This window comes from Phyllobates terribilis, unplaced genomic scaffold, assembly GCF_046119375.1.
Source record: "Phyllobates terribilis strain yellow unplaced genomic scaffold, ASM4611937v1 Scaffold_110__1_contigs__length_5578470, whole genome shotgun sequence".
In the NCBI taxonomy this organism is placed as follows: Eukaryota; Metazoa; Chordata; class Amphibia; order Anura; family Dendrobatidae; genus Phyllobates; species Phyllobates terribilis.
The window spans coordinates 3,948,470-3,975,073 of NW_027362870.1; positions in this window are offsets into that span (position 1 = coordinate 3,948,470).

Genomic DNA, 26,604 nt, shown 5'->3' on the forward strand with positions numbered 1-26,604 from the left:
CCCATAGACAGTCTGTAGTATAATGCCCCCCCTCCCCATAGGCAGAGTCTTTAGTATAATGCCCCCCCTCTCTGTGGGCAGAGTCTTTAGGATAATGCTCCCCCATAGGCAGAGTCTGTAGTATAATGCACCTCCCCCTTCCCATAGGCAGAGTCTGTAATATAATGCCGCCCCCCACCCGGCAAAAAATAAATAAACAGTACTCATCTCTCCTCCTGGTTCCCTCGCTGCTCAGAGCACCCAGCACGCACACATCTTCAGCACAGCGGGCTGGGCGCCAAGTGATGATGTCAGAGACGTCAGTCACAGAAGGGACTAATGGGAGAGAGATCCACGCTCCCTCTCTCATCAGTAAACTTGCGGCGGTGGCGGGCAGTGGGGCCCGATGCTGGCACCAGGGGCATGCCAGATACAGTTACACTGGCGTAGCCCTGGATGGGCCCCCTAAGAGCGAGGGGCCCGGGGCCACCGTCCCCTTTTCCCCCCTGGTAGCTTGATACTGTGGCAGAGGGAAGCATGAAGTGCTCTAAAATTTCCTGGTAGACGGCTGCGCTGACTTTGGTGTTGAAAAAACACAGTGGACCTACACCAGCAGATGACACGGCTCCCCAAACCATCACTGATTGTGGAAACTTCACACTAGACCTCAAGCAGCTTGGATTGTGGCCTCTCCACTCTTCTTCCAGACTCTGGGACCTTGATTTCAAATGAAAATTGGAACTCTGGATATCTGTCAAGTCAGCAGTCTTCATCATGATTGTCATGATTGTGGAGCCTACTAAAACAGACTAAGGGACCTTTTTAAATGCTTAGGAAGTCTTTGCAGGTGTTTTTTGTTAATTATTTTAATTTACTGAGTTAATGACTTTTGTGTTTTCATTGGCTATAAGCCATAATCATCAACATTAACAGAAATAAACACTTGAAATAGATCACTGTGTTTCTAATGACTCTATATAATATATGAGGTTCACTTTTTGCATTGAAGAACTGAAATAAATTAACTTTTTGATGATATTCTAATTTTGTGAGATGCACCTATATGTTATGGCCTTGTAAATTAGAGTGTCTATCTTCATGGGGTGCACTTAAATAGTGCTGGGCAGCCCGTGTTCTTGCCTCAGCAGCGAATTTAGCTATCCAGGGAATCTAGTCACTTTATGTGTATATCAGTTCTGACATTATGTTGCTTGCATTTGAATCCTCTCTCTTTTTTATTGTTTGATAACTGCACTGTCTGCTAGTGATTTAATGTATTTGCTCTAGTTTCAATTTGCAATGCATTATGGGAAAGTTCCAAGAGCATTGTGAGACAGTTCTTGTTGCATTGTGGTCCTGTTCTTGTCACAGTTTAGGCAGCGACCATTATTTCCTCTTCTCTTCTGATGGAGAAGTTCCCTTATCACTCATCTTGTAAAGTGGCACAGAGCGGTAGTCGTGACTGAACGTCGGTCTGATTTCGCTCTGGCACTTTACAGACAATGGGTGTCCCAGTCCCAGTGTGCTCTAGGGTGTGGGGTGCAGCACACTCTCTTGTAGGCCGCAGGCCTCCACTGCCTTCAGGCTTCTGTCCTCAGAAGCCGCCGCTCACAATTTAGGGGACACGAAGTTCTTTGTAACAGTCAAACATATACTTGACAGTTCAAGTTCATCAGGTGGGTACAGATGGGATAAGGCACAGCAATTCACATTATCCTCCTTCTTAGCATAACTCCTCTTCAGCCCTGTTGCTAGCTCATCCTGTATTTCTCGTCCACCTCTGCAGTGCACCCGGGACTGGCCTTCAACTTCCATCTATGCAGGTCCCTGTCCATCTTCCTTTGTACTTCAGAGCACACAAAGTGTCCGGCAGCTCCTATGCCAGACCTTAGGCTCTGGACGTGACTGGAGCGACTGCTCTGGATCCCAGTAATGCCTCCCACTGCCTGGAACATTGAGTACTATATACAGTGGGTACGGACAGCATTCAGACCCCTTTACATCTTTCACTCTTTGTTTCATTGCAGCCATTTGGTAAATTCTAAAAAGTTCTTTTTTTTTTCTCATTAAAGTACACTGTGCACCCCATCTTGACTGAAAAAAAACAGAAATGTAGAAATTTTTGCAAATTTAATAAAAAAGGAAAACTGAAATATCACATGGTCATAAGTATTCAGACCCTTTGCTCATATTTAAGTCACATGCTGTCCATTTCTTGTGATCCTCCTTGAGATGGTTCTACTCTTTCATTGGAGTCCAGCTGTGTTTAATTAAACTGATAGGACTTGATTTGGAAAGGCACACACCTGTCTATATAAGACCTCACAGCTCACAGTGCATGTCAGACCAAATGAGAATCATGAGCTCAAAGGAACTGCCTGTTACGATGTTAGTAGATACCCTGAAGTCCAATGGCGTGGGCCAAAAGCAGAGACTGAGACAAGAGTAGTGTGAAAGTCTATTTTAAACTCAAGTGCAAAAGATCACAGCAAACAGTTTATGAAGGTAAGTTCATTCCAAACAATACTTCTTAGAACCTAATCTGTAAGGCACGGCCTTCATTACTATTAGGGTATGCAAAAGTTAACCATAGTTCAAGTTTACTTAGGTACAGTAATATGCAAACAGAAATAAGGATAGTAAGCAGACGTAGGTATTCCTCAGTTGATTGTGGACTCACGTAGTGCAGAAGAGAAGACAAACTGGAATATGGATCTGGATATTGAAGAATGCAGGAGGTGCAGCGGAGGAAACAGCGATGTCTTAAGCAGAGCTGGAGCCGGGTATTTAAACACAGAGCAAGATGGTGACTATACCAGAGGTGTAGAGATCCAGGAGAAGTTTTCTTCAGGAAGACAAAAGTTCAGAGATCCCAGCGTGAGTGAACAACAGCCAGCGGTTCCTTTCAGCAGAAGTCCCCTTAGCAGAGGATTCAGGCAGCAATCCTTTCAGCGGATGACTAGGAGTAAACACAAGGTCAGCAAGACTCTATTCAGAGGGCTAGCACAGGTGAGTAGAAAGCTAAAAGCACACAATACTCAGGCAAGGCATGATTGCAACACATGCAGTTTAAGTAGGTCCACAGGCAGGAAACACATGACCCCAGTGAGGCAATGGAAGCCATCTTGGCTAAGGGAAAAACTACTGGCAAAGTAAAATTAAACCTGGCATCCTGACACTGCCCAAGGAGCTTAGAGACAGAATTGTGGCAAGGCACAGATCTGGCCAAGTTTACAAAAGAATTTCTGCATTAGTCAAGGGTCCTAAGAACACAGTGGCCTCCATAATCCTTAAGTGGAAGAAGTTTGGGACCACCAGAAGTCTTCCTAGACCTGGCCGTCCAGCTAAACTGAGCAATCGTGGGAGAAGAGCCTTGGTGAGAGAGGTAAAGATGAACCCCAAGATCACTGTGGCTCAGCTCCAAAGATGCAGTAGGGAGATGGGAGAAAGTTGCATAAAGTCAACTATCACTGCAGCCCTCCACAAGTCGAGCCTTTATGGCAGAGTGGCCCAACGGAAGCCTCTCCTCAGTGCAAGACATATGAAAGCCCGCACAGAGTTTGCTTAAAAACACATGAAGGACTCCCAGTCTATGAGAAATAAGATTCTTTGGTCTGATGAGACTAAGATAGAACTTTTTGGTGATAATTCTAAGGGGTATGTGTGGAAAAAACCAGGCACTGCTCATCACCTGCCCAATACAATCCCAACAGTGAAACATGGTGGTGGCAGCATCATGGGGGTGTTTTTCAGCTGCAGGGACAGGACGACTGGTTGGAATTGAAAGAAACATGAATGCGGCCAAGTACACAGATATCCTGGATGAAAACCTCTTCCAGAGTGCTCTGGACCTCAGACTTGGCCGAAGGTTCACCTTCCAACAAGACAATGACCCTAAGCACACAGTTAAAATAACAAAGGAGTGGCTTCAGAACAACTCTGTGACCATTCTAGACTGGCCCAGCCAGAGCCCTGACCTAAACCCAATTGAACATCTCTGGAGAGACCTGAAAATGGCTGTCCACCAACGTTCACCATCCAACCTGACAGAACTGGAGAGGATCTGCAAGGAAGAATGGCAGAGGAACCCCAAATCCAGGTGTGAAAAACTTGTTGCATCATTCCCAAGAAGACTCATGGATGCACTAGCTCAAAAGGGGGCTTCTACTCAATACTGGTCATTTGGTCTGACATGCACTGTGAGCTGTGAGGTCTTATATAGACAGGTGTGTGCCTTTCCAAATCAAGTCCTATCAGTTTAATTAAACACAGCTGGACTCCAATGAAAGAGTAGAACCGTCTCAAGGAGGATCACAAGGAAATGGACAGCATGTGACTTAAATATGAGCAAAGGGTCTGAATACTTATGACCATGTGATATTTCAGTTTTCCTTTTTTAATAAATTTGCAAAAATTTCTACATTTCTGTTTTTTTCAGTCAAGATGGGGTGCAGAGTGTACTTTAATGAGAAAAAAAATGAACTTTTTAGAATTTACCAAATGGCTGCAATGAAACAAAGAGTGAAAAATTTAAAGGGGTCTGAATGCTTTCCGTACCCACTGTACTTCAATAAAACTCACCCTATAGATACCCTAGCCTGAACCTGCATGTCAATGGAGATGGGCATCCTACATATAGATGACAATGGCACCCTTGCTGAACGGCAGCTGCCCCTAGACCCTAAAAGTCCCTTATTCGTATTTACATAGACCAAAGATCTGACAGTCTACCAGAAACTGGTACAGATATCACATCAAACAATCAATCCTCAGTGTGTACTAAATGATTAAAGTGACAACAGTGAATAAAGTGACAATGTGCAAATTTATAAAAACACCCAAGAACGTTCCTAATATCTTTGGACCTCCAAGCCAAAGGATACATTCAGGCATCCAAACAAAGGCTACAATCAGCCCTGTTCAACACCCTAGATGCTGATTACCTGCCTTATAGTGGAGGGTGACACCCTAGTTAATGTTGACACTGTGGCGCCCCGCTCCACGGCGGCTATCCCTGGATAACCCTAGCCAGCCCTGGAATTAATCACCCATAGAGGTATCAATGACATAAATGATCACAAGACTAAACAATAAAAGGAACTTATCTTGATAAAGTGCAATACTGATGCGGATCATCTTTATGCCGCATGTCCCGATTTTAAAGAGATTTAATAAAATTTGTATTTTAGGGTTTATGTTATACTTATGTCTTATGGTATCCTAAGCTTATCTTATGCTATACTCACATTATGCATTAACACTTCACATGCTGTTACATCACCATTATACATTACATAAGACACATATCACTTTTACATATAAAACCGCAAGAGAGTGTTCACATGAGGTGTTTGTTGTCTTCAGGGGCAGGAACAGGGTAAGACAGTCCACATCCCTACAGTTTTGTATCTTGGGCTCTGTGCACACAGCCTGCTCCAAGCTTAGCCGGTAAGAGCCCTATCTATGTGGTACAATACTGGGGTTCATCGTATGTTTTCCGCATCTACTGTATGGAGGTTTCTCTACTATCAATAAAGAGAAGGTTTTTCGCAGCCTTATTCTTAAGAAGACAGGGGGTTTAGCTCCATGTCACACTACACACCGTGGTAAGGTGTATGAGGGGAGCATAGCCCGCCTAATCTAATAGTATGGGCGTCACTAATAGGCTGTAAACCAGACACGGTGCGTGACCAGCGCCAAAATATCTACCAGAACCTCATATATAGATTTTGCATGTTATTTTTATTCAGGGTGCAGCCAAGCCCATCAATGTTGGATTTGTAAACTAGGGGGTCTGTCCTCATGGGGTGCACTTAGATAGTGCTTTGCAGCCCACCTAATCTAATAGTATGAGGGTCACTAATAGGCTGTAAGCCCTATATTGAGCACTATCTGTGTTAGGTGTTTTCTGGATCTGAAATGGGTTCAGAATCATCAGTGGATTCTGTGGTCTCCCATTCTGGTCCAGCCAGGGCTGATGCTGCTCAGCATCATCGTCAGTCCCAACGCCTAGCTGGTGCACGAGATGTACAAGCTGTCTCTCAGGTCTTTGTTCCTAGCAACATGAAGGATAGGTTGCGGAGGGAAACATGGCTGTTACAGCCTAAGTCCAGGATACACTGCACTGAGCATGCCCGTGACATGGCGGACCGTGATTGGTGGTTTGGGAGTCGGCTGATCCGGTGACCTGGCACCGCCTGATTGGTCGCGGGTGACGTCACCAATAATATGAGGGTGGGCAGGGCTTAATATTTACATAGCACGCCCACAAACATGGCGGCGCGCTCTGATCATTGAGCTGAGTTGGTGTTATTGTGTGGACGCTTGGTCGTTTCGGCTCCACGTGTGCTTTTGCTGTTATAGCTTCTGACAGGCAGGTTTAGCAGGGGATAGGCAGCCTTAGATGGAGGGAGGCAGGTAGCTTCGTCTGACAGTCTGGCTCCGACAAGGGGGTCGCTATACACCCCGAGCAGACTGCGGACTCCGTATTCCCGGCACCGCCTGTTAGCCACGTGGAGAGATACTCCGCAGTCCGGTAGCACGCTGGCTGGGAGCACGTATAAGCCGGCGTGAATCACACATGCATCCGAGCGCCTGCTGCGTAGCCTCTGTGCAGTTAACAGGGCTACAGCTACATTATGTGTCGCACATCTCTCGTGCAGTTAACGGAGATAGTGCGAATCCCTATTCCCGTTCCGGTGTGCAGTAACACGGGGGGGATTGTTATTTCAGTTGGTTGTTTTACCTTCTTACCCGGAAGGTGTTCGTCCGCAGTCCTCCAGGCTGCATCGCGGACCCCGGGTTCGTTTGCTTTCCATTATTTAATAAAGTTGTTTGCAACCATTCCCCTAACAATCTGTGTGTGACCAGTGACCTATACAAGCCATTTTTTGTGTGCAGTTTTAATACTAAGCAATGACCCCCTCCAAGAATTGGTAGGTTATGAGTTGGTTGTCTCATCAGTATTTTGCACCTGTGCTGCCCCTGCCTTTATTATATGGTTTGCTTCAGGGGCGGACACAGACTGTAGTGGGCCCCTGTGCAAGAAATTTTTGGGGGCCCCCCCCCTGCGCTTCATAAGGCAACAAAGTTATGTAAACATAACCCCCCCATGTGCAGCTCTCATCCCCCCCATGTGCAGCTCACCCCCCCGATGCATCTCTCATCCCCCCCCCGTGCATCTCTCATCCCCCCCATGTGCATCTCCCATTCCCCCCACTCCTAGTTAATTAATTGTATTTAAGAAAAATAAAACTTGTTATACTTACCCCCATGCGATCCCTGCAGAATCCTGGCGCTCGTCCACGTCGCTGCCACCAGGCTCTCCTGACGTTCGGCCATGTGACGGTGCCACATACATAGCCAACAGCTTTTGTTTTGGCCAAAAGATTTTTAAAGCCGCCACCACGATAAGGTAGACTCTTCTGGCCGGGCCCTACTCTAACCTATTAAAATTTTCTTAAAATATCCAATACTCTTTTTAGATATATTTTTATTTAGTTTTCTTTAAGGGAATGTGTCATATACATTTTTTTTTTAAATGACCAATAATACCACATACAGGGAATACCGCCACACCATCACCAGACCACATATTACCACAACATAGTGACCGAATAATACCACACAGAAGGGAGAAAAACTGCCACACCATGACCAGACCACATATTACCACCACATTACTAATATTACCACCACATTACTAATATTACCATAAGTGTCATAATACACGGGAGCTCTATACATGGTATGTATAATGTAAGTGTCCAGGTAATCTAGTGATCACCAGTGACATTATACACAGGAGCTCTGTATATAGTGTCAGTGTACAGGTAATACAGTGATCACCAGTGACATTATACACAGGAGCTCTGTATATAGTGTACAGGTAATACAGGGATCACCAGTGACATTATACACAGGAGCTCTGTATATAGTGTACAGGTAATACAGGGATCACCAGTGACATTATACACAGGAGCTCTGTATATATTGTCAGTGTACAGGTAATACAGTGATCACCAGTGACATTATACACAGGAGCTCTGTATATAGTGTCAGTGTACAGGTAATACAGTGATCACCAGTGACATTATACACAGGAGCTCTGTATATAGTGTACAGGTAATACTGTGATCACCAGTGACATTATACACAGGAGCCCGGTACATAGTATATAGTGTAAGTGTACATGTAATGCACTGACTCACTGGTGACGTCTCTAGGTGAAGTCCTTCAGCTACGCTTTTCTCCTTCATCCAGCACAGACCGCCATCACGTCTTCCAGCCAGGACTCGTCTCTGCATAAAATAACACAGTTATCTAGAGCACATTCCCCAACTTCTACATTACGCAGCTGAATACAGACGTGCATCCACCATCAATATATGGTTAGTTATTATGCAACCTACCATTCCAAATATAAATTGTAATCCACCACGGTGCCCCCATTAACTGTAAATAGGCACTTAATATATAATTTAATTAGAACCTCTACTCTATACTTCCTGCTCCCCGCATTCATTATTTACATGCACCCCCTGCCCCAATTCATTATATCATGTCCGTGCTCTCCCCACCCCATCGTCATTTATCATTTACTCTCCCCCACCCCACATTCATTATGTGCAGCTCATTATCCCCCTACTCCTAATTCCCCCATGTGCAGCTCATTTTCTCCCAATTCCCCCATGTACAGCTCTCACCCCCCCATGAGCAGCTCTCACCACCCCCCCATGTGTCCCTCTCTCATCCCCCTCCCCCACATGTGCCCCTCTCTCATCCCCCCCATGTGCAGCTCTCACCACCCCCCCATGTGCACATCTCTCACCCCCCTCCCCCACATGTGCCCCTCTCTCATCCCCCTCCCCCACATGTGCCCCTCTCTCATCCCCCTCCCCCACATGTGCCCCTCTCTCATCCCCCTCCCCCACATGTGCCCCTCTCTCATCCCCCCCATGTGCAGCTCTCACCACCCCCCCATGTGCCCCTCTCTCATCCCCCTCCCCCACATGTGCCCCTCTCTCATCCCCCTCCCCCACATGTGCCCCTCTCTCATCCCCCCCATGTGCATCTCTCATCCCCCTCCCCCACATGTGCACCTCTCTCATCCCCCCCACCCCATGTGCATCTTTTATCATCTCCCCCCACCCCATGTGCATCTTTTATCATCTCCCCCCCATGTGCATCTTTTATCATCTCCCCCCACCCCATGTGCATCTTTTATCATCTCCCCCCCCATGTGCATCTCTTATCTCACACACACACACACACACACACACACACACACACACACCTCCCATTCCCCCCACTCCTAGTAAATTGTATTTTGAAAAAAACAAAACTTGTTATACTTACCCCCATGCGATCCCTGCAGAATCCTGGCGCTCGTCCAAATCGCTGACACCAGGTTCTCCTGCCTTCCGGCCATGTGACGGCGCCGTCACATGACCGGAAGTCAGGGGAATCATGAAGGCGCTGCCGCAGGAGCGCAGCGCAGCGCTGAGATGTCCCGGACCCGGCGCTTAGCATGGGGCCGGGGGCCCCATGAGGAGAGAGACTCACAAGAGGGGGCCCCCAACGGGGCTCCAAGGGGGCCCCTACCGGCTGGGCCCCACACTGGAGTCAGGGCAGACATGCCCTGATGGCGGCCCTGCTGGAGGCTGGAGGGGCCCCCTCTCCCTCGGGGCCCCCGTTCAATGAACCGGCTGCACGGGCGGTAGTTCCGCCCCTGGTTTGCTTCATCCTGATTAGTGCATTAGTTTTGAGACCTGGGCAGGTGAATAAATACTGTTCCTCTTTTTTGCTGTGTTAATAATTTTTTTCAGTTTTAATTCAACTACTCTAGCATCAAGCTCCTAATTCGCTTTGTCTAAAGGAAGTTAGATGGCAATTTTTTATTGTGTGAGTTATGGAACTCTCTACCACATGACCTTGTAATACTTAATTCTCTAAAAAAAGTTCAAGAAGATCCTGTGTGACTTTCTTGAATAACATTACAGGTTATTCATACTAGATTTTGTTATGGGACGTTGATCCAGGGAACTAGTCTGATTGCCATATGTGGAGTCGGGAAGGAATTTTTCCCCTAATTTTGGGCAAGCAGCATCTGCCTCATGGGGTTTTTTGACTTCCTCTGGATCAACACATTAGCTTTTCACAGGTCTCTATATATAGTGTGATGGCTCCCACAGCTCTTTATATACAGTACTAGATGGTGGCCCGATTCTAACGCATCGGGTATTCTAGATTCTGTATGCGGCCGACCAGGCGCAATCAGCAGAGCGGTGTTTAAATTTGGCACCAATATTGCTGATTGGTCGCGGCGACAATATCGCTGATTCCGACCAATCAGCGAATCGTATTACTGAGGACCGGACAGCGACGCTGCCTGTGCGGGTACTTCCGCTGCGAGGAACCGGGAGATGGCCGGCTGCTCACAGCCGAAGTATCCCGACTGGCGGCGCCGCTCCCCCAGCTGCCCTAGCCACTGATCTCCCGATGGTAGCCGCATGGAGGTCAGCTTCGCCGCCGGTCGCGGAACTTCTGCTGAGAGCAGCCGGGAGATGAGCGGCTAGCTGAGACCACTCCCTATAGGAGAGTGGTGTAGCACGTTGCCCAGATGCAAAAGAGGATTGCCCATGTGATGCCCATTGTGAGGGAGCACCTCCTCAAGCCACAAGAGGCACAGTCCAGGGTGTATAATAGGTCGGCCAGGGTGAGATCGTTCAACCCAGGAGATCGAGTGCTTGTGCTAGTCCCACAGTGGTGAGCAAGTTCATGGCCAAGTGGCAGGGCCCCTATGAGGTGGTAGAGAAAGTGGGGGAAGTCAACTATAAGATCCACCAACCAGGGAAGAGGAAGCCCTACCACATTTACCATGTTAACTTGATTAAGCCAGATAGAGAGCCTGCGGAAGCTCCCTGTTTAGTGGCTGAGGCTGAGGCCGATGTGAAAGAGGTCAAGGTGGCAAAGTCACTGTCATGTGCCCAAAAGCAATAGTGCAAAGAGTTGTTACAGCGAAATAAAGACATGTTTTCGGAGTTGCCAGGACTCACTCAGGTCATAGAGCATGAGGTTCTCACAGAGCCTCATGTTCGCGTCAATCTAAAACCATACCGGATCCCCGAAACCCGCAGAGAGGTGATCTCTAAAGAAGTAAGGCGGATGCTTAACCTGGGAGTCATTGAAGAGTCCAAAAGTGGATGGTCCAGTTCCTATAGTCTTAGTGCCGAAACCAGATGGGGAATGGCGGTTTTGCAACAACTATAAGAAGCTGAACGAGGTCTCAAAGTTCGACGCCTACCCAATGCCTAGGTTAGATGAGCTTATCGAAAGGCTAGGACCCTCTCGGTACATCACCACTCTGGACCTCACCAAAGGATATTGGCAAATTCCCCTGTCCAAAGAGGCCAAGGAGAAGACAGCTTTCTCGACGCCAATACGTCAGGATGCCGTTTGGTTTGCAGGGAGCTCCGGCCACCTTCCAGGGAGCCATGGACCGGATCTTAGCACCCCACAAACAGTATGCAGCGGCCTACCTAGATGACATCGTCATATTTAGCCAGGACTGGGAAAGTCATCTGGACAAAGTTCAAGCCATACTTGATGCCCTAAGGAAGGTGGGCTTTACTATCAACCCGAAGAAATGTGCCATGGGGATGGAGGAAGCCAAGTACCTAGGGTACGTGGTTGTAGAGGGGAAATAAAACTACAAATAAATAAGGTCGAGGCGATCGTGAACTGGCCACAGCCCCTCTCGAAGAAGCAGGTCAGGGCGTTTCTAGGCATTGTGGGCTACTATCGAAGATTTGTCCCAAACTTTGCCCTGATAGCAGCCCCACTGACGGATCTTCTGAAAGGGATGAAGTCAGCTATGGCTAAGTGGGCCCCGGAAGCAGAAGCGACCTGCCAGGAATTGAAACTGTAAACAACCAGTCTTGTTGGCACCCAGCTTCTCCAAGGAGTTTGTGGTCCAGATGGATGCATCGGATGTCGGGCTGGGAGCTGTCTTGTCCCAGGAGGTTAACGGAGAAGAACACCCTGTAAAATACCTCAGTCGGAAGCTCTCCGCTTGTGAGAAGGACTACTCCATTGTAGAAAAAGAATGTTTGGCCATTAAGTGGGCGTTAGACACTGAGGTATTACCTATTAGGTAGAAGGTTCAGGTTAGTGTCAGACCATGCCCCATTGAGGTGGATGCGAGAAAAGAAGGGAAACAATGCCAGAGTGACTAGGTGGTTCCTGGCTCTACAAGATTTTAGTTTCCGGGTAGAGCATAGGCCTGGGAAACAACATGGGAATGCCGCTGCCTTGTCAAGGGTTTATTGTATGGTGACAGAAGGTGCCAAGCCTTCCGGCTTTGGACAGAGGGGGGGTGTATGTAAGGTTGCTGCCGGACAGGTTGTGGATGGGAGGTATGTGTCCTCGAAGTGCCATGCTTCGGTGATGTAGGACCCTGAGAAGCAGGCTCCAGCACACATAGTGCTGAGAGGAATTTAATGGGTCCGGATTACAGGGCCGGGTTTTATGAGCAGCTGAAAGAGCTGGGGGGGAACAGCTGCTCACTTACCTCCAGTCCAGGTCTTGGAAGGCTAATTTAAGACAGCTGCGCCTGTCTCTGTCTGTGTTTGCTGGGCAAGGTGAGCAGACCTTGCAGGTGCTTCTTAGACTCTGCAGGAGGCAGAGAAAAGCACCTTGTTTAAACGGCTGAAGCCGTGCTGCATGGACTTGTTATTTTGAGCTTTGTTCTGTTATTCCTTTTTGTGCCAGGAAAAGGCTGTAACTTTTGTTTCTTAACTGGTGTATGGACACTAAAATAAGCCACCAGTTTGTTTGAACCCGTGGACTGCATCACTGTGTGAACCCGTGCCTACCTCCAACGCGGCTCAGTGAGTACAAATCCCTACATTATCTATCTATCTATTTATCTATCTATCCATCTATCTATCCATCTATTTATCCATCTATCCATCTATCTATCCATCTATCATACATAGATACAGTTATATGAAAAAGTTTGGGCACCCCTATTAATCTTAAGCTTAATGTTTTATAAAAATTGGTGTTTTTGCAACAGCTATTTCAGTTTGATATATGTAATAACTGTTGGACACAGTAATGTTTCTGCCTTGAAATGAGGTTTATTGTACTAACAGAAAATGTGCAATCTGCATTCAAACTAAATTTGACAGGTGCATAAGTATGGGCACCTCACCAGAAAAGTGACATAAATATTTAGTAGATCCTCCTTTTGCAAAAATAACAGCCTCTAGTCGCTTCCTGTAGCTTTTAATGATTTCCTGGATCCTGGATGAAGGTATTTTTGACCATTCCTCTTTACAAAACAATTCCAGTTCAGTTAAGTTTGATGGTCGCCGAGCATGGACAGCCCTCTTCAAATGATCCTACAGATGTTCAATGATATTCATGTTTGGGGACTGGGATGGCCATTCCAGAACATTGTAATTGTTCCTCTGCATGAATGCCTGAGTAGATTTGGAGCGGTGTTTTGGATCATTGTCTTGCTGAAAGATCCATCCCCTTCGTAACTTCAACTTTGTCACTGATTCTTGAACATTATTGTCAAGAATCTGCTGATACTGAGTGGAATCCATGCGTCCCTCATCTTTAACAAGATTCCCGGTGCCGGCATTGGCCACACAGCCCCAAAGCATGATGGAACCTCCACCAAATTTTACTGTGGGTAGCAAGTGTTTTTCTTGGAATGCTGTGTTTTTTTGCCGCCATGCATAACGCCTTTTTGTATGACCAAACAACTCAATCTTGGTTTCATTAGTCCACAGGACCTTCTTCCAAAAAGAAATTGGCTTCTCCAAATGTGCTTTTGCATACCTCAGCCGACTCTGTTTGTGGCGTGCTTGCAGAAACGGCTTCTTTTGCATCACTCTCCCATACAGCTTCTCCTTGTGCAAAGTGCGTTGTATAGTTGACCGATGCACAGTGATACCATCTGCAGCAAGTTGATGCTGCAGCTCTCTGGAGGTGGTCTGAGGATTGTCCTTGACTGATCTCACCATTCTTCTTCTCTGCCTTTCTGATGTTTTTCTTGGCCTGCCACTTCTGGCCTTAACAAGAACTGTCCCTGTGTTCTTCCATTTCCTTACTATGTTCCTCACAGTGGAAACTGACAGGTTAAATCTCTGAGACAGCTTTTTGTATCCTTCCCCTGAACAACTATGTTGAATAATCTTTGTTTTCAGATCATTTGACAGTTGTATTGAGGAGCCCATGATGCCACTCTTCAGAGGAGATCCAAACAGGAGAACAACTTGCAAGTGGCAACTTTAAGTAGCTTTTCTCATGATTGCATACACCTGGCTATGAAGTTCAAAGCTCAATGAGGTTACAAAACCAAAAAAAGTGCTTTAGTAAGTCAGTAAAAAGTAGGTAGGAGTTTTTAAAACAAGAAAATGATAAGGGTGCCCATACTTATGCACCTGTCAAATTTTGTTTGAATGCAGACTGCACATTTTCTGTTAGTACAATAAACCTCATTTCAAGGCAGAAACATTACTGTGTCCAACAGTTATTACATATATCAAACTGAAATAGCTGTTACAAAAACACCAATTTTTATAAAACATTAAGCTTAAGATTAATAGGGGTGCCCAAACTTTTTCATATAACTGTAGATAGAAAGATAGATAGATACATATATGGATAGATAGATGGATAGATAGATATGAAATAGAGAATATAAGGATAGATAGATGATAGATAATCCTATGATATGATAGGTTTGATCGTGCATTTCCAATGTCTCATACCACTGCTGCCATGATAGAGCATTTTCTACACTTTCTCGGTTCCCTCTTCCATTGCTGGAGGCTAACTTCTGCCGCATGAAATACAGTGGTGGCCAAAAGTATTGGCACCCCTGCAATTCTGTCAGATAATACTCTGTTTCTTCCTGAAAATGATTGCAATCACAAATTCTTTGGTATTATTATCTTCATTTAATTTGTTTTCAATGAAAAAACACAAAAATAATTGTCCTAAAGCCAAATTGCATATAATTCCACATCAAACCTAAAAAAGGGGATGGACAAAAGTATTGGCACTGTTTGAAAAATCATGTGATGCTTCTCTAATTCGTGTAATTAACAGCACCTGTAACTTACCTGTGGCACCTAACAGGTGTTGGCAATAACTAAATCACACTTGCAGCCAGTTAACATGGATTAAAGTTGACTGAACCTCTGTCCTGTGTCCTTGTGTATACCACATTGAGCATGGAGAAAAGAAAGAAGACCAAAGAACTGTCTGAGGACTTGAGAAACCAAATTGTGAGGAAGCATGAGCAATCTCAAGGCTACAAGTCCATCTCCAAAGACCTGAATGTTCCTGTGTCTTCCGTGCGCAGTGTCTTCAAGAAGTTTAAAGCCCATGGCACTGTGGATAACCTCCCTAGATGTGGACGGAAAAGAAAAATTGACGAGAGATTTCAACGCAAGATTGTGCGGATGGTGGATAAAGAACCTCGACTAACATCCAAACAAGTTCAAGCTGCCCTGCAGTCTGAGGGTACAACAGTGTCAACCCGTACTATCCGTCAGCGTCTGAATGAAAAGGAACTGTATGGTAGGATACCCAGGAAGACCCCACTTCTTATCCCGAGACATAAAAATGCAAGGCTGGAGTTTGCCAAAACTTACCTGATAAAGCCTAAAACGTTTTGGAAGAATGCTCTCTGGTCAGATGAGACAAAAGTCGAGCTTTTGGGAAAAACCATCAACATAGAGTGTACAGGGAAAAAAAAAGAGGCATTCAAAGAAAAGAACATGGTCCCTACAGTCAAACATGGTGGAGGTTCCCTGGTGTTTTGGGGTTGCTTTGCTGCCTCTGGCACTGGACTGCTTGACCGTGTGCATGGCATTATGAAGTCTGAAGACTACCAACCAGGGGTGGATTAAGGGGAGCAAGGACCCAGGGGCAGTTTAGAAGGCACGGGCCCCCCCCACACACACCTGATTTATCACGTGACATGTCACATGATCCCCTGTGATAAATCATGTGATAGTTCACGTGAAATTAATTTGGCACAATATTAATTATAATATCTTTTTTTAGGCTGTGTGCCCACTATGCGTTTTTTAAGCGTTTCCGCAGCGACAATTCCGCTGCCGAAACGCTTAAAAAACGCTTGGTAGAAGGTCTGCCATGTTCCCCAATGATAATCTGCATGTGCTGTGTACATGCTGCGGAAATTTCCGCTGCGGATTATCATTGCGGAAAAATCCGCAGCATTACCAATTATTTTGCAGAAGCGCGGCTTTTCGCCGCCATTGACTTGCATTAGAACGCATGGAATCCGCATCCCTGCATCTGTAGATGCGGAATCCATGCGTTTCAATGTGCGGATGGTACCCGGGTGTGGAGGACAGGAGACTCTCCTCCGGACCCGGGTACCATAGAACCTGTAAAAAAAGAATAAAATAAAAAATAAATATTATACTTACCTTCTGATGGCCCCCGGTCTCCATAGCGATGCGTCCTGGCTTGCCGGCAGCTCGCGATGGTCTGAAAAGGACCTGCCGTGACGTCATTTAGTCATGTGACGAGTCACGCGACCGCTGACATCGGCAGGCCATCAGAAGGTAAGTATATATTTTTTTATTTTTTACCATTCTTTTACGGTCACACTATATAAATCCTTGCTGGTTGCATGGATTTATATAGTGTGACCAAGTTGTCAAGCACTTTCCAAGTGATGCTAAAGTCGCTTGGAAAGCGCTTGTCAACCCGCATGCGGAAATGTAAGTGAAGAACGCTTCACATCTGCATGTCCCTGGCAGGAAAACGCATGTAAAATCCGCATGTACAATCCACATGTAAAATCCGCATGCGTTTTTTCTGCCAGGGAGATGCAGAAACACTCAAAAAAAATCCGGAACATTTCTGTATCGTGGGCACATAGCCTTACATTAATTGTATGACTCAATATTGAGCACACGTAGCCATCTATACACAGCGGGAGGCCGCACATAGCCATCTATACACAGCGGGACGCCGCACGTAGCCTTCTATACACAGCGAGAGGCCGCACGGCGCCATCTATACACAGCAGGAGGCCGCACGGCGCCATCTATACACAGCGGAAGGCCACACTGCGTCCCCCCCAGAGGCAGCAGGAGGCCGCACGGCGCCATCTATACACAGCAGGTGGGGGCACGTAGCCATCTATACACAGCAGGAGGCCGCACGGCGCCATCTATACACAGCAGGAGGCCGCATGGCGCGATCTATACACAGCAGGAGGCCGCACGGCGCCATCTATACACAGCAGGAGGCCGCACGGCGCCATCTATACACAGCAGGAGGCCGCACGGCGCCATCTATACACAGCAGGGGCCGCACGGCGCCATCTATACACAGCAGAAGGCCGCACGGCGCCATCTATACATAGCAGGGGGCCACACGGCGCCATCTATACACAGCAGGGGGCCGCACGGCGCCATCTATACACAGCAGGAGGCCGCACGGCGCCATCTATATACAGCAGTAGGCCGCACGGCGCCATCTATACACAGCAGGAGGCCGCACGTAGCCATCTATACACAGCAGGAGGCCGCACGTAGCCATCTATACACAGCAGGAGGGCACACAGCGCCATCTATACACAGCAGGAGGCCGCACGGCGCCATCTATACACAGCAGGGGGCCGCACGGCGTCATCTATTCACAGCAGGGGGCCTTACGGCGCCATCTATACACAGCAGGGGGCCGCACGGCGCCATCTATACACAGCAGGAGGCCGCACGGCGCCATCTTTACACAGCAGAGGGCCACACGGCGCCATCTATACACAGCAGGGGGCCGCACGGCGCCATCTATACACAGCAGGAGGCCGCACATAGCCATCTATACACAGCAGGAGGCCTCATGTAGCCATCTATACACAGCAGGAGGCCGCACGGCACCATCTATACAAAGCAGGGGCCGCACGGCGCCATCTATATACAGCAGGAGGCCGCACGGTGCCATCTATACATAGTGGGAGGCCGCACGGCGCCCCCCCCAGAGACAGCAGGAGGCCGCACGGCGCCAACTATACTCAGCAGGAGGCCGCACGCAGTCACGCATGCAGTCACGCACACACACAAACATATACAGACATATACATACAAGCATAAACACATTTGAAACACAAAAATACATATAAACAGACATCACACAATGATATCTGCCTACACACACACACACACACACACACATACATACATACATACAGTCATGGCCAAAAGTATTGAGAATGAGACAAATAGTAATTTTTCCAAAGTTTACTGCTTCATTTTTTGTAATGGCAATTTGCATATACTCCTGAATGTCAAAGAGTGATCAGCTTAACAGCAATTACTGTACTTGCAAAGTCAATATTTGCCCAGAAAATGAACTTTAACCCCCAAAACACATTTCAATATCATTGCAGTCCTGCCTTAAAAGGAGCAGCTAACATCGTTTTAGTGATTGATCCATTAACACAGGTGTGGGTGTTGATGAGGACAGGGCTGGCGATCAATCAGTCATGATTAAGTAAGAATGACATCACTGGACACTTTAAAAGGAGGCTGGTTCTTGGTATCATTGTTTCTCTTCAGTTAACCATGGTTATCTCTAAAGAAACATGTGCAGCCATCATTGCACTGCACAAAAATGGCCTAACAGGGAAGAGTATCGCAGCTACAAAGATTGCACCTCAGTCAACAATCTATCGCATCATCAAGAACTTCAAGGAGAGAGCTTCCATTGTTGTCAAAAAGGCTCCAGGGCGCCCAAGACAGACCAGCAAGCGCCAGGACCGTATCTTAAAACTGTTTCAGCTGCGGGATCGGACTACCAGCAGTGCCGAGCTTGCTCAGGAATGGCAGCAGGCTGGTGTGAGTGCTTCTGCACGCACTGTGAGGCGGAGACTCTTTGAGCAAGGGCTGGTTTCAAGGAGGGCAGCAAAGAAGCCACTTCTCTCCAGAAAAAACATCAGGGACCGACTGATATTCTGCAAAAGGTACAGGGAGTGGACTGCTGAGGACTGGGGCAAAGTCATTTTCTCTGATGAATCCCCTTTTCGATTGTTTGGGACATCTGGAAAACAGCTTATTCGGAGAAGAGGTGAGCGCTACCACCAGTCTTGTCTCATGCCAACTGTAAAGCATCCTGAAACCATTCATGTGTGGGGTTGCTTCTCAGCCAAGGGAATCGGCTCACTCACAGTCTTGCCTAAAAACACAGCCATGAATAAAGAATGGTACCAGAATGTCCTCCAAGAGCAACTTCTCCCAACCGTCCAAGAGCAGTTTGGCGCCCAACAATGCCTTTTCCAGCATGATGGAGCACCTTGCCATAAAGCAAAGGTGATAACTAAATGGCTCATGGAACAAAACATAGAGATTTTGGGTCCATGGCCTGGAAACTCCCCAGATCTTAATCCCATTGAGAACTTGTGATCAATCATCAAGAGACGGGTGGACAAACAAAAACCAACAAATTCTGGCAAAATGCAAGCATTGATCATGCAAGAATGGACTGCTATCAGTCAGGATTTGGTCCAAAAGTTGATTGAGAGCATGCCAGGGAGAATTACAGAGGTCTTGAAGAAGAAGGGGCAACACTGCAAATATTGACTTGCTGCATTAACTCATTCTAACTGTCAATATAACCTATTGGTACTCATAATATGATTGCAATTATATTTCTGTATGTGATATAAACATCAGACAAACACTAATAAAAACCAGAGGCCAGCAGATCATGGGAAAATATAATTTTGGTGTCATTCTCAAAACTTTTGGCCATGACTGTACATACATACAGACACAGACTCACCATCCCCCGGCTCCATTCCTCCTGCCTGCTCTGATTTCTCCGTTGCAGCAGTGCAGGCCGGGCGCGCACTGCGTGACATCACAGCGCACAGGGCCGTGTCTCCTAGCAGTGACGGGGCCGTGTCTCCTAGCAGTGACGCGGTTGGGCCAGCACAGGGAAGTTAACTGCTGCAGTGCTGGCCCGGCCGATGAAGAAGTAGCGGCGGCCGCTGCTGGGGGAGCGGTCCGGGGCCCCCCCTCCCGCCACTGCTACCGGTATGTGCCGCACATATAATGAGGGCAATCCGGCATTAGACACCCCGCCCGGAGCCGCGGGCCCTCTGCAGGCTCGGGGGCCTGGGCGGTAGCCCGGATTGCCCTCATTATAATCCGCCTATGCTGCCAACAAATTTTGCAGCATAATGTAGGGCCCGGTGTGAGAAAGCTGGGTCTCTCTGAGAGGTCATGGGTCTTCCAGCAGGACAATGACCCAAAACACACTTCCAAAAGCACTATAAAATGGTTTGAGAGAAAGCACTGGAGACGTCTAAGGTGGCCAGCAATGAGTCCAGACCTGAATCCCATAGAACACCTGTGGAGAGATCTCAAAATGGCAGTTTGGAGAAGGCACCCTTCAAATATCAGGGACCTGGAGCAGTTTGCCAAAGAAGAATGGTCTATAATTCCAGCAGAGCATTGTAAGAAACTCATTGATGGTTACCGGAAGCGGTTGTTCGCAGTTATTTTGGCTAAAGGTTGTGCAACCAAGTATTAGGCTGAGGGTGCCAATACTTTTGTCCGGCCCATTTTTGGAGTTTTGTGTGAAATGATCAAGGTTTTGATTTTTGCTTCATTCTCTTTTGTGTTTTTTCCTTGCAAGCAAATTAAATGAAGATAATAATACCAAAGAATTTGTGATTGCAATCATTTTCAGGAAGAAACTGAGTATTATCTGACAGAATTGCAGGGGTGCCAATACTTTTGGCCACCACTGTAATACACTGTGTTCCAAATTATTATGCAAATAATATTTTCTCAGATTTTCCCAAATTACCTATATGAATTGCAGTCATTGTAATTTTCCAGTCAAATAACTATTAGAGTACAATTGAAAGGTTTTTGTACAAAGTGCCTATGATAACAGTATATTTTAAAAAAAATAAAAAACTCAAACTGCACTCAAAATGCATGTTCCAAATTATTATGCACAGCAGAGTTTTCAACCTTTTCATTTTAATAAAGAACAAAAAAATGGTCATTTTTGAAATTATAAGCATTAGCAGGTTATTACAAACTGAAATCAAACAGTTTTCAACTCAAAACTTTATTCTAGGTGATGTTACATTTGCACATAGCACCGCTTGTTCGAAAGGAGCTTCTGAACTCTCTCGTCCATTGAATTTGTCAGGTTTTGGATGGTTTCTGCTTCCAATTGTTTTGCATGATGACAGAATACCCTCCCAGAGCTGTTGCTTAGATGTGAACTGCCTCCAGCCACCTAGAATAAAGTTTTGAGTTGAAAACTGTTTGATTTCAGTTTCTAATAACCTGCTAATGCTTATAATTTCAAAAATGACCATTTTTTTGTTCTTTATTAAAATGAAAAGGTTGAAAACTCTGCTGTGCATAATAATTTGGAACATGCATTTTGAGTGCAGTTTGAGTTTTTTATTTTTTTAAAAATATACTGTTATCATAGGCACTTTGTACAAAAACCTTTCAATTGTACTCTAATAGTTATTGGACTGGAAAATTACAATGACTGCAATTCATATAGGTAATTTGGGAAATCTGAGAAAATATTATTTGCATAATAATTTGGAACACAGTGTAAGTGAGCTGTCATTTATTCATAAGACGTTCTATTCTTCAGAGCTGAGACTGTAAAATAAAAAGTGAAGAATAAAATATCTGATGACTGTTCTGTCACTGTGAGTAAGAAACAGATAATAAAATTAAAGGAAAAAATAACTGAGGGGAGAACCCTGCAGGTTTATTGTCCTTCTATAGCTGTATGGTGGCAGGATGGTGACACTGCTGGAGTCCTGGTGAGGATCTGTGTAGCATCGGCGTCTCTGCCCCTTGCTAGGCAGAGACGCCATCCCTCTAATCTCCCCGCTCCTGGCGCGGCGTCCTCTAGCGCTTCTCTCCCCACTGCTTCCGGCACGCGCTCCTTCCCCGGCTGTGTGCTTAGGGCGCGCGCTCGCGCACTTCCCCTCTCTTAAAGGGACCGCGCACGCCGTCCTAAGGAGTCCCCGGCCAATTGCCAGAGGACCTCCCATATATAAGGCACCTCCTCCAAAATGGAGGAGCCCGAGCAAAGTTGTTTGCACTGTGTCTGATCTGTGCTTCAGCCCTGAGGTCCCGCTGCTAGCCTGACTCCTCTTCCTGCCTGCCAGCCTATTATCTGCCCGTTACCTGCCAGCCTGCTCACCTGGAGTGCTCACCTGTTATCTGACGGTTACCTGCCTTGGCTATCTGTCCGCTCACCTGGGAGCATCCGCCTGCCTTGTCTGTCAGACCGCTCACCTGGGAGCGCCCACCAGTTACCTGCCAGTTACCTGCCTTGTCTGTCTGGCCGCTCACCTGGGAGCACCCGCCTGTTACCTGCCTCGTCTGTCTGTCCGCTCACCTGGGAGCGCCCACCTGTTACCTGCCAATTACCTGCCTCGTCTGTCTGCCCGCTCACCTGGGAGCGCCCACCTGTTACCTGCCAGTTACCTGCCTCTTCTGTCTGCCGGCTCACCTGGGAGCACCCACCAGTTACCTGCCAGTTACCCGCCTCATCTGTCTGCCCGCTCACCTGGGAGCACCTGCCTGTTTCCTGCCAGCCTGCCTGGAGACCCTGCCGTCACTTGCTGTGACCACCTTCCTGGTAAACCTAAAGACTGCTGCTTGCTCTGCTTTCTTGAACTGTGACCACCTGTCTGCTTACCAGAGACTTCCGCCTGCTTGCCGTGTCCATCCGCCATACTGGTCAGTCCCAGCCATCTGACCCGTGGGAGCCACCTGCTCTCTTACAAGGTCGTCCCCAGAGTAGCACCTGGTCCCTCAGCCCGGATCCTCCCTGGTCACAGTGTCGTTAGCTGCCGTACGACCAGGGTTGGTTCGGGTGGATACTTAGTCACGCCCCTCTGGGTCCCTCCTTGCACCTCAGCACAGAGGTTCCACCACCCGGACCCATAACAATCTGCATGATATTAATTTCTGTTGACTTTTTATTGCCAACATATTCTGCAGTGATGTACATATAGTCCCTGCCCACAATGCGGTACACATGAGGGACAATTTCATATTAAGCCAAGTAACCTATGATGTCAGTTTGTTTTTGCAGTATGAGTGAAAATGGAGAACCCAGAGGAAATTCATGCAAACACGGGGAGAACATACAAACTCCTTGAAGATGTTGTCCTTTTTATTTACATTATATCCCTACCCTAAACTCATTAAAGTGGTTGTCCAGCTCCTTCTTAACAGCTAAACTGACCATCATAAAATAAACAACTACTTACCACCTGGATCAGCGCTTTTCAACCATCAGGAGAGATCTCTGCAGTGGCTTAACTAGAGTCCGATTGGCCCCATGCAAAATTTGGACCTTACCTTCTGTAAGTGTGACACCCCAGGGGTCTGGTTGCCACAGTAACGTAATGTTATGTCTGAGAGCAGGTGGGAGGTCCTTTAGTCAGGGATCCTGTGCATGCCACACCTCCTGCCCAGTCTTGGGAGGGGAAGAACTTCCCCTATATAAACCTGGGGCTGAGGCAGGGTGAGTGAGTAGAAGAAGAGAAGAAGTAGAGACAGCATAGGAAGAAACAGCAGTTATAAGGAGTCAGGGGCTGGCAGCTGCAGAGTTCGCCCTGACTAAGAAGACTTTTTACCGGACCCGGAGTCCGAGGCTGTGGGGACTAATTCCTGCCCAGCAGCAGAATCCGTCAGGCAGGGGATTTCAGGTCCTCTGGCCCAGAAGCCCGAAGGCACGGTCACACGCGTGGGACCAGCACCGCCATCGTGGAGCGGAAGCCATTAGAAGGCCCCGAGTCACCGGCCATACGGGTGAGCACCACACGGTACACTCAGGGACGTGGGCTACTTACATCAGCTCCTAGCAAGGTAGCCAGAAGAGTACAGTCAGTTTGGGAGGCCTACAACTACGCCTGGCCAGGGGAGATCCCATCTGCTCAAGGACTGACCAGGCCCCATCCGCTAGCAAGTACTCCGGGAGGGTCTTTTGTTGTTACCAGTAAAGACCCTGAACTACACCGTACCGTCTCTGAGTGGTTCCTGCTACCCCCATCATCCACGTCGGCTGCCCTGAGGCCATACCCCTCCCGTTGGGGGTTATACTATCACGCTGCACAATCCCACCATCGGCCTCAGCGGTCTGCCCTGCAGCAGCAGCCCCCTGGCTTTAAAGTTGACGCGCCCCTGGGCCTGTGTCGCGCTGCGCTGCGCATGCGGGAGCTTACCCGGAGCCGGATCTGTGGAGGGTTGTAGTCTCGTGGCGGTGACCCGGTCCGTGCCCAGGGAGTCAAACTAGACGGCAGTCCATTAGTAGTAAATGGTTGATGACTACGCCACCCGTTGAGTGCAGCCAGGGGGCTGCTGCTGCAGGGCAGACCGCTGAGGCCGATGGTGGGATTGTGCAGCGTGATAGTATAACCCCCAACGGGAGGGGTATGGCCTCAGGGCAGCCGACGTGGATGATGGGGGTAGCAGGAACCACTCAGAGACGGTACGGTGTAGTTCAGGGTCTTTACTGGTAACAACAAAAGACCCTCCCGGAGTACTTGCTAGCGGATGGGGCCTGGTCAGTCCTTGAGCAGATGGGATCTCCCCTGGCCAGGCGTAGTTGTAGGCCTCCCAAACTGACTGTACTCTTCTGGCTACCTTGCTAGGAGCTGATGTAAGTAGCCCACGTCCCTGAGTGTACCGTGTGGTGCTCACCCGTATGGCCGGTGACTCGGGGCCTTCTAATGGCTTCCGCTCCACGATGGCGGTGCTGGTCCCACGCGTGTGACCGTGCCTTCGGGCTTCTGGGCCAGAGGACCTGAAATCCCCTGCCTGACGGATTCTGCTGCTGGGCAGGAATTAGTCCCCACAGCCTCGGACTCCGGGTCCGGTAAAAAGTCTTCTTAGTCAGGGCGAACTCTGCAGCTGCCAGCCCCTGACTCCTTATAACTGCTGTTTCTTCCTATGCTGTCTCTACTTCTTCTCTTCTTCTACTCACTCACCCTGCCTCAGCCCCAGGTTTATATAGGGGAAGTTCTTCCCCTCCCAAGACTGGGCAGGAGGTGTGGCATGCACAGGATCCCTGACTAAAGGACCTCCCACCTGCTCTCAGACATAACATTACGTTACTGTGGCAACCAGACCCCTGGGGTGTCACATAAGCGTTCTAGAACCTACAAAAACATATATATTCGCCCCCCCCCCATGTAATAATGTCCCCCATCCTGTCTCCATCCTGTAATAATTTTCCTCATCCTGGTCCTTGCCTGTAATAATGTCCTCCGTCCTGGCCCCTTCAAGTAATAATGTTCCCCTCCTGACCCCTTCCTGAATTATTGTCCCCTGTCCTGGGCCCATTCCTGTATTAATGCCCCTCTATCCGATAACAATGTACCCCTTACTGTGCCCTTTCCTGGCAAAATATTCCCCATACTGTGTTCCTTTCTGATATAATGTCTCCCACTTCCTGGTATAAAGTCCTCCATCCTTGGCCCCTTCCAGTAATAATGTCCCCTTCCTGAAACCTTCCAGTAATAATGTTCCCCTCTTGGCTTCTTCCTGTGATAATGCCCCACTTCATCCTGGGCCCCATCCTATAACAATTTCCCACATCCTTGGCCCCTTCCTGATATATAGCTCCCCATCCTGAGTCCCTTCCAGTAATAATGTCCCCCTCCTGGCTTCTCCCTGTAATAATGCCCCTCTCCATCCTGGGCCCCATCTTAGAACAATTTCCCACTTCCTGGTCCCCATCCTGCTATATAGCCCCCCATTCTAGGCCCCTTCCAGTAATAATTTGTTCTCCAGTACATTTAAAAAAAAACCAAAACATTAATTCTTACCTTCCCGCTGCCACAATGTGCGGCATCCTCTTTTATAGCTGGTGCAAAAGCCAGCAGCTGACTTTGATGAGCCTGCATGAGTAGCGCAAGACGTCATTTCCATGTGCTGCCCATGACGGGCAAGCCAAGGTCAGCTGCCAGCCTCTGATTGGCCGGCAGCATGTATTGAAGTGCAGGGAATCAGTGGGTCTCTGCGCCACAGTACATTTCATCTGAATGTGCATCCGAGGATGTACATCCAGGTGGAATAAGCGCTGGCGTAGGCGACGTCCCCCACATGAGCCTGATTGCCGTCGCCCACTCTTGTGATGTGATCATTACGCCCCTTCCTCCCCGCTGCCAATGGCTGCTGATTGGCTGCAGTGGTCATAAGACATGTCATGTGAAAGCTGGCAGACACAGCCCTGTGATTGGAGGAACCATGTTGGTCCGGGAGGTGTGAAGATTTTTTTTTTTAATTTTCAAAATGGCCAGTAAAGCTATTGGCCATTAGTGGAAAGCCCCTTTAAGAATCACTTTTAAATCAGGTGATAACTCCTTTAAAGTGAGTGTATGCTTTTAAAACTAATAATTTTGAAACTTTATTTAACAAAACTCAGAGTCTCCTGGTTTTACTGTATAGTTATGGTATTTCAGTAATAAGATTTCTCCATAATTTCAAAATAATGCGACATCGTAAAATCATATAATATTCAACCTAATAAAGAAAAAACTGTGCTCCCCAATTTTAG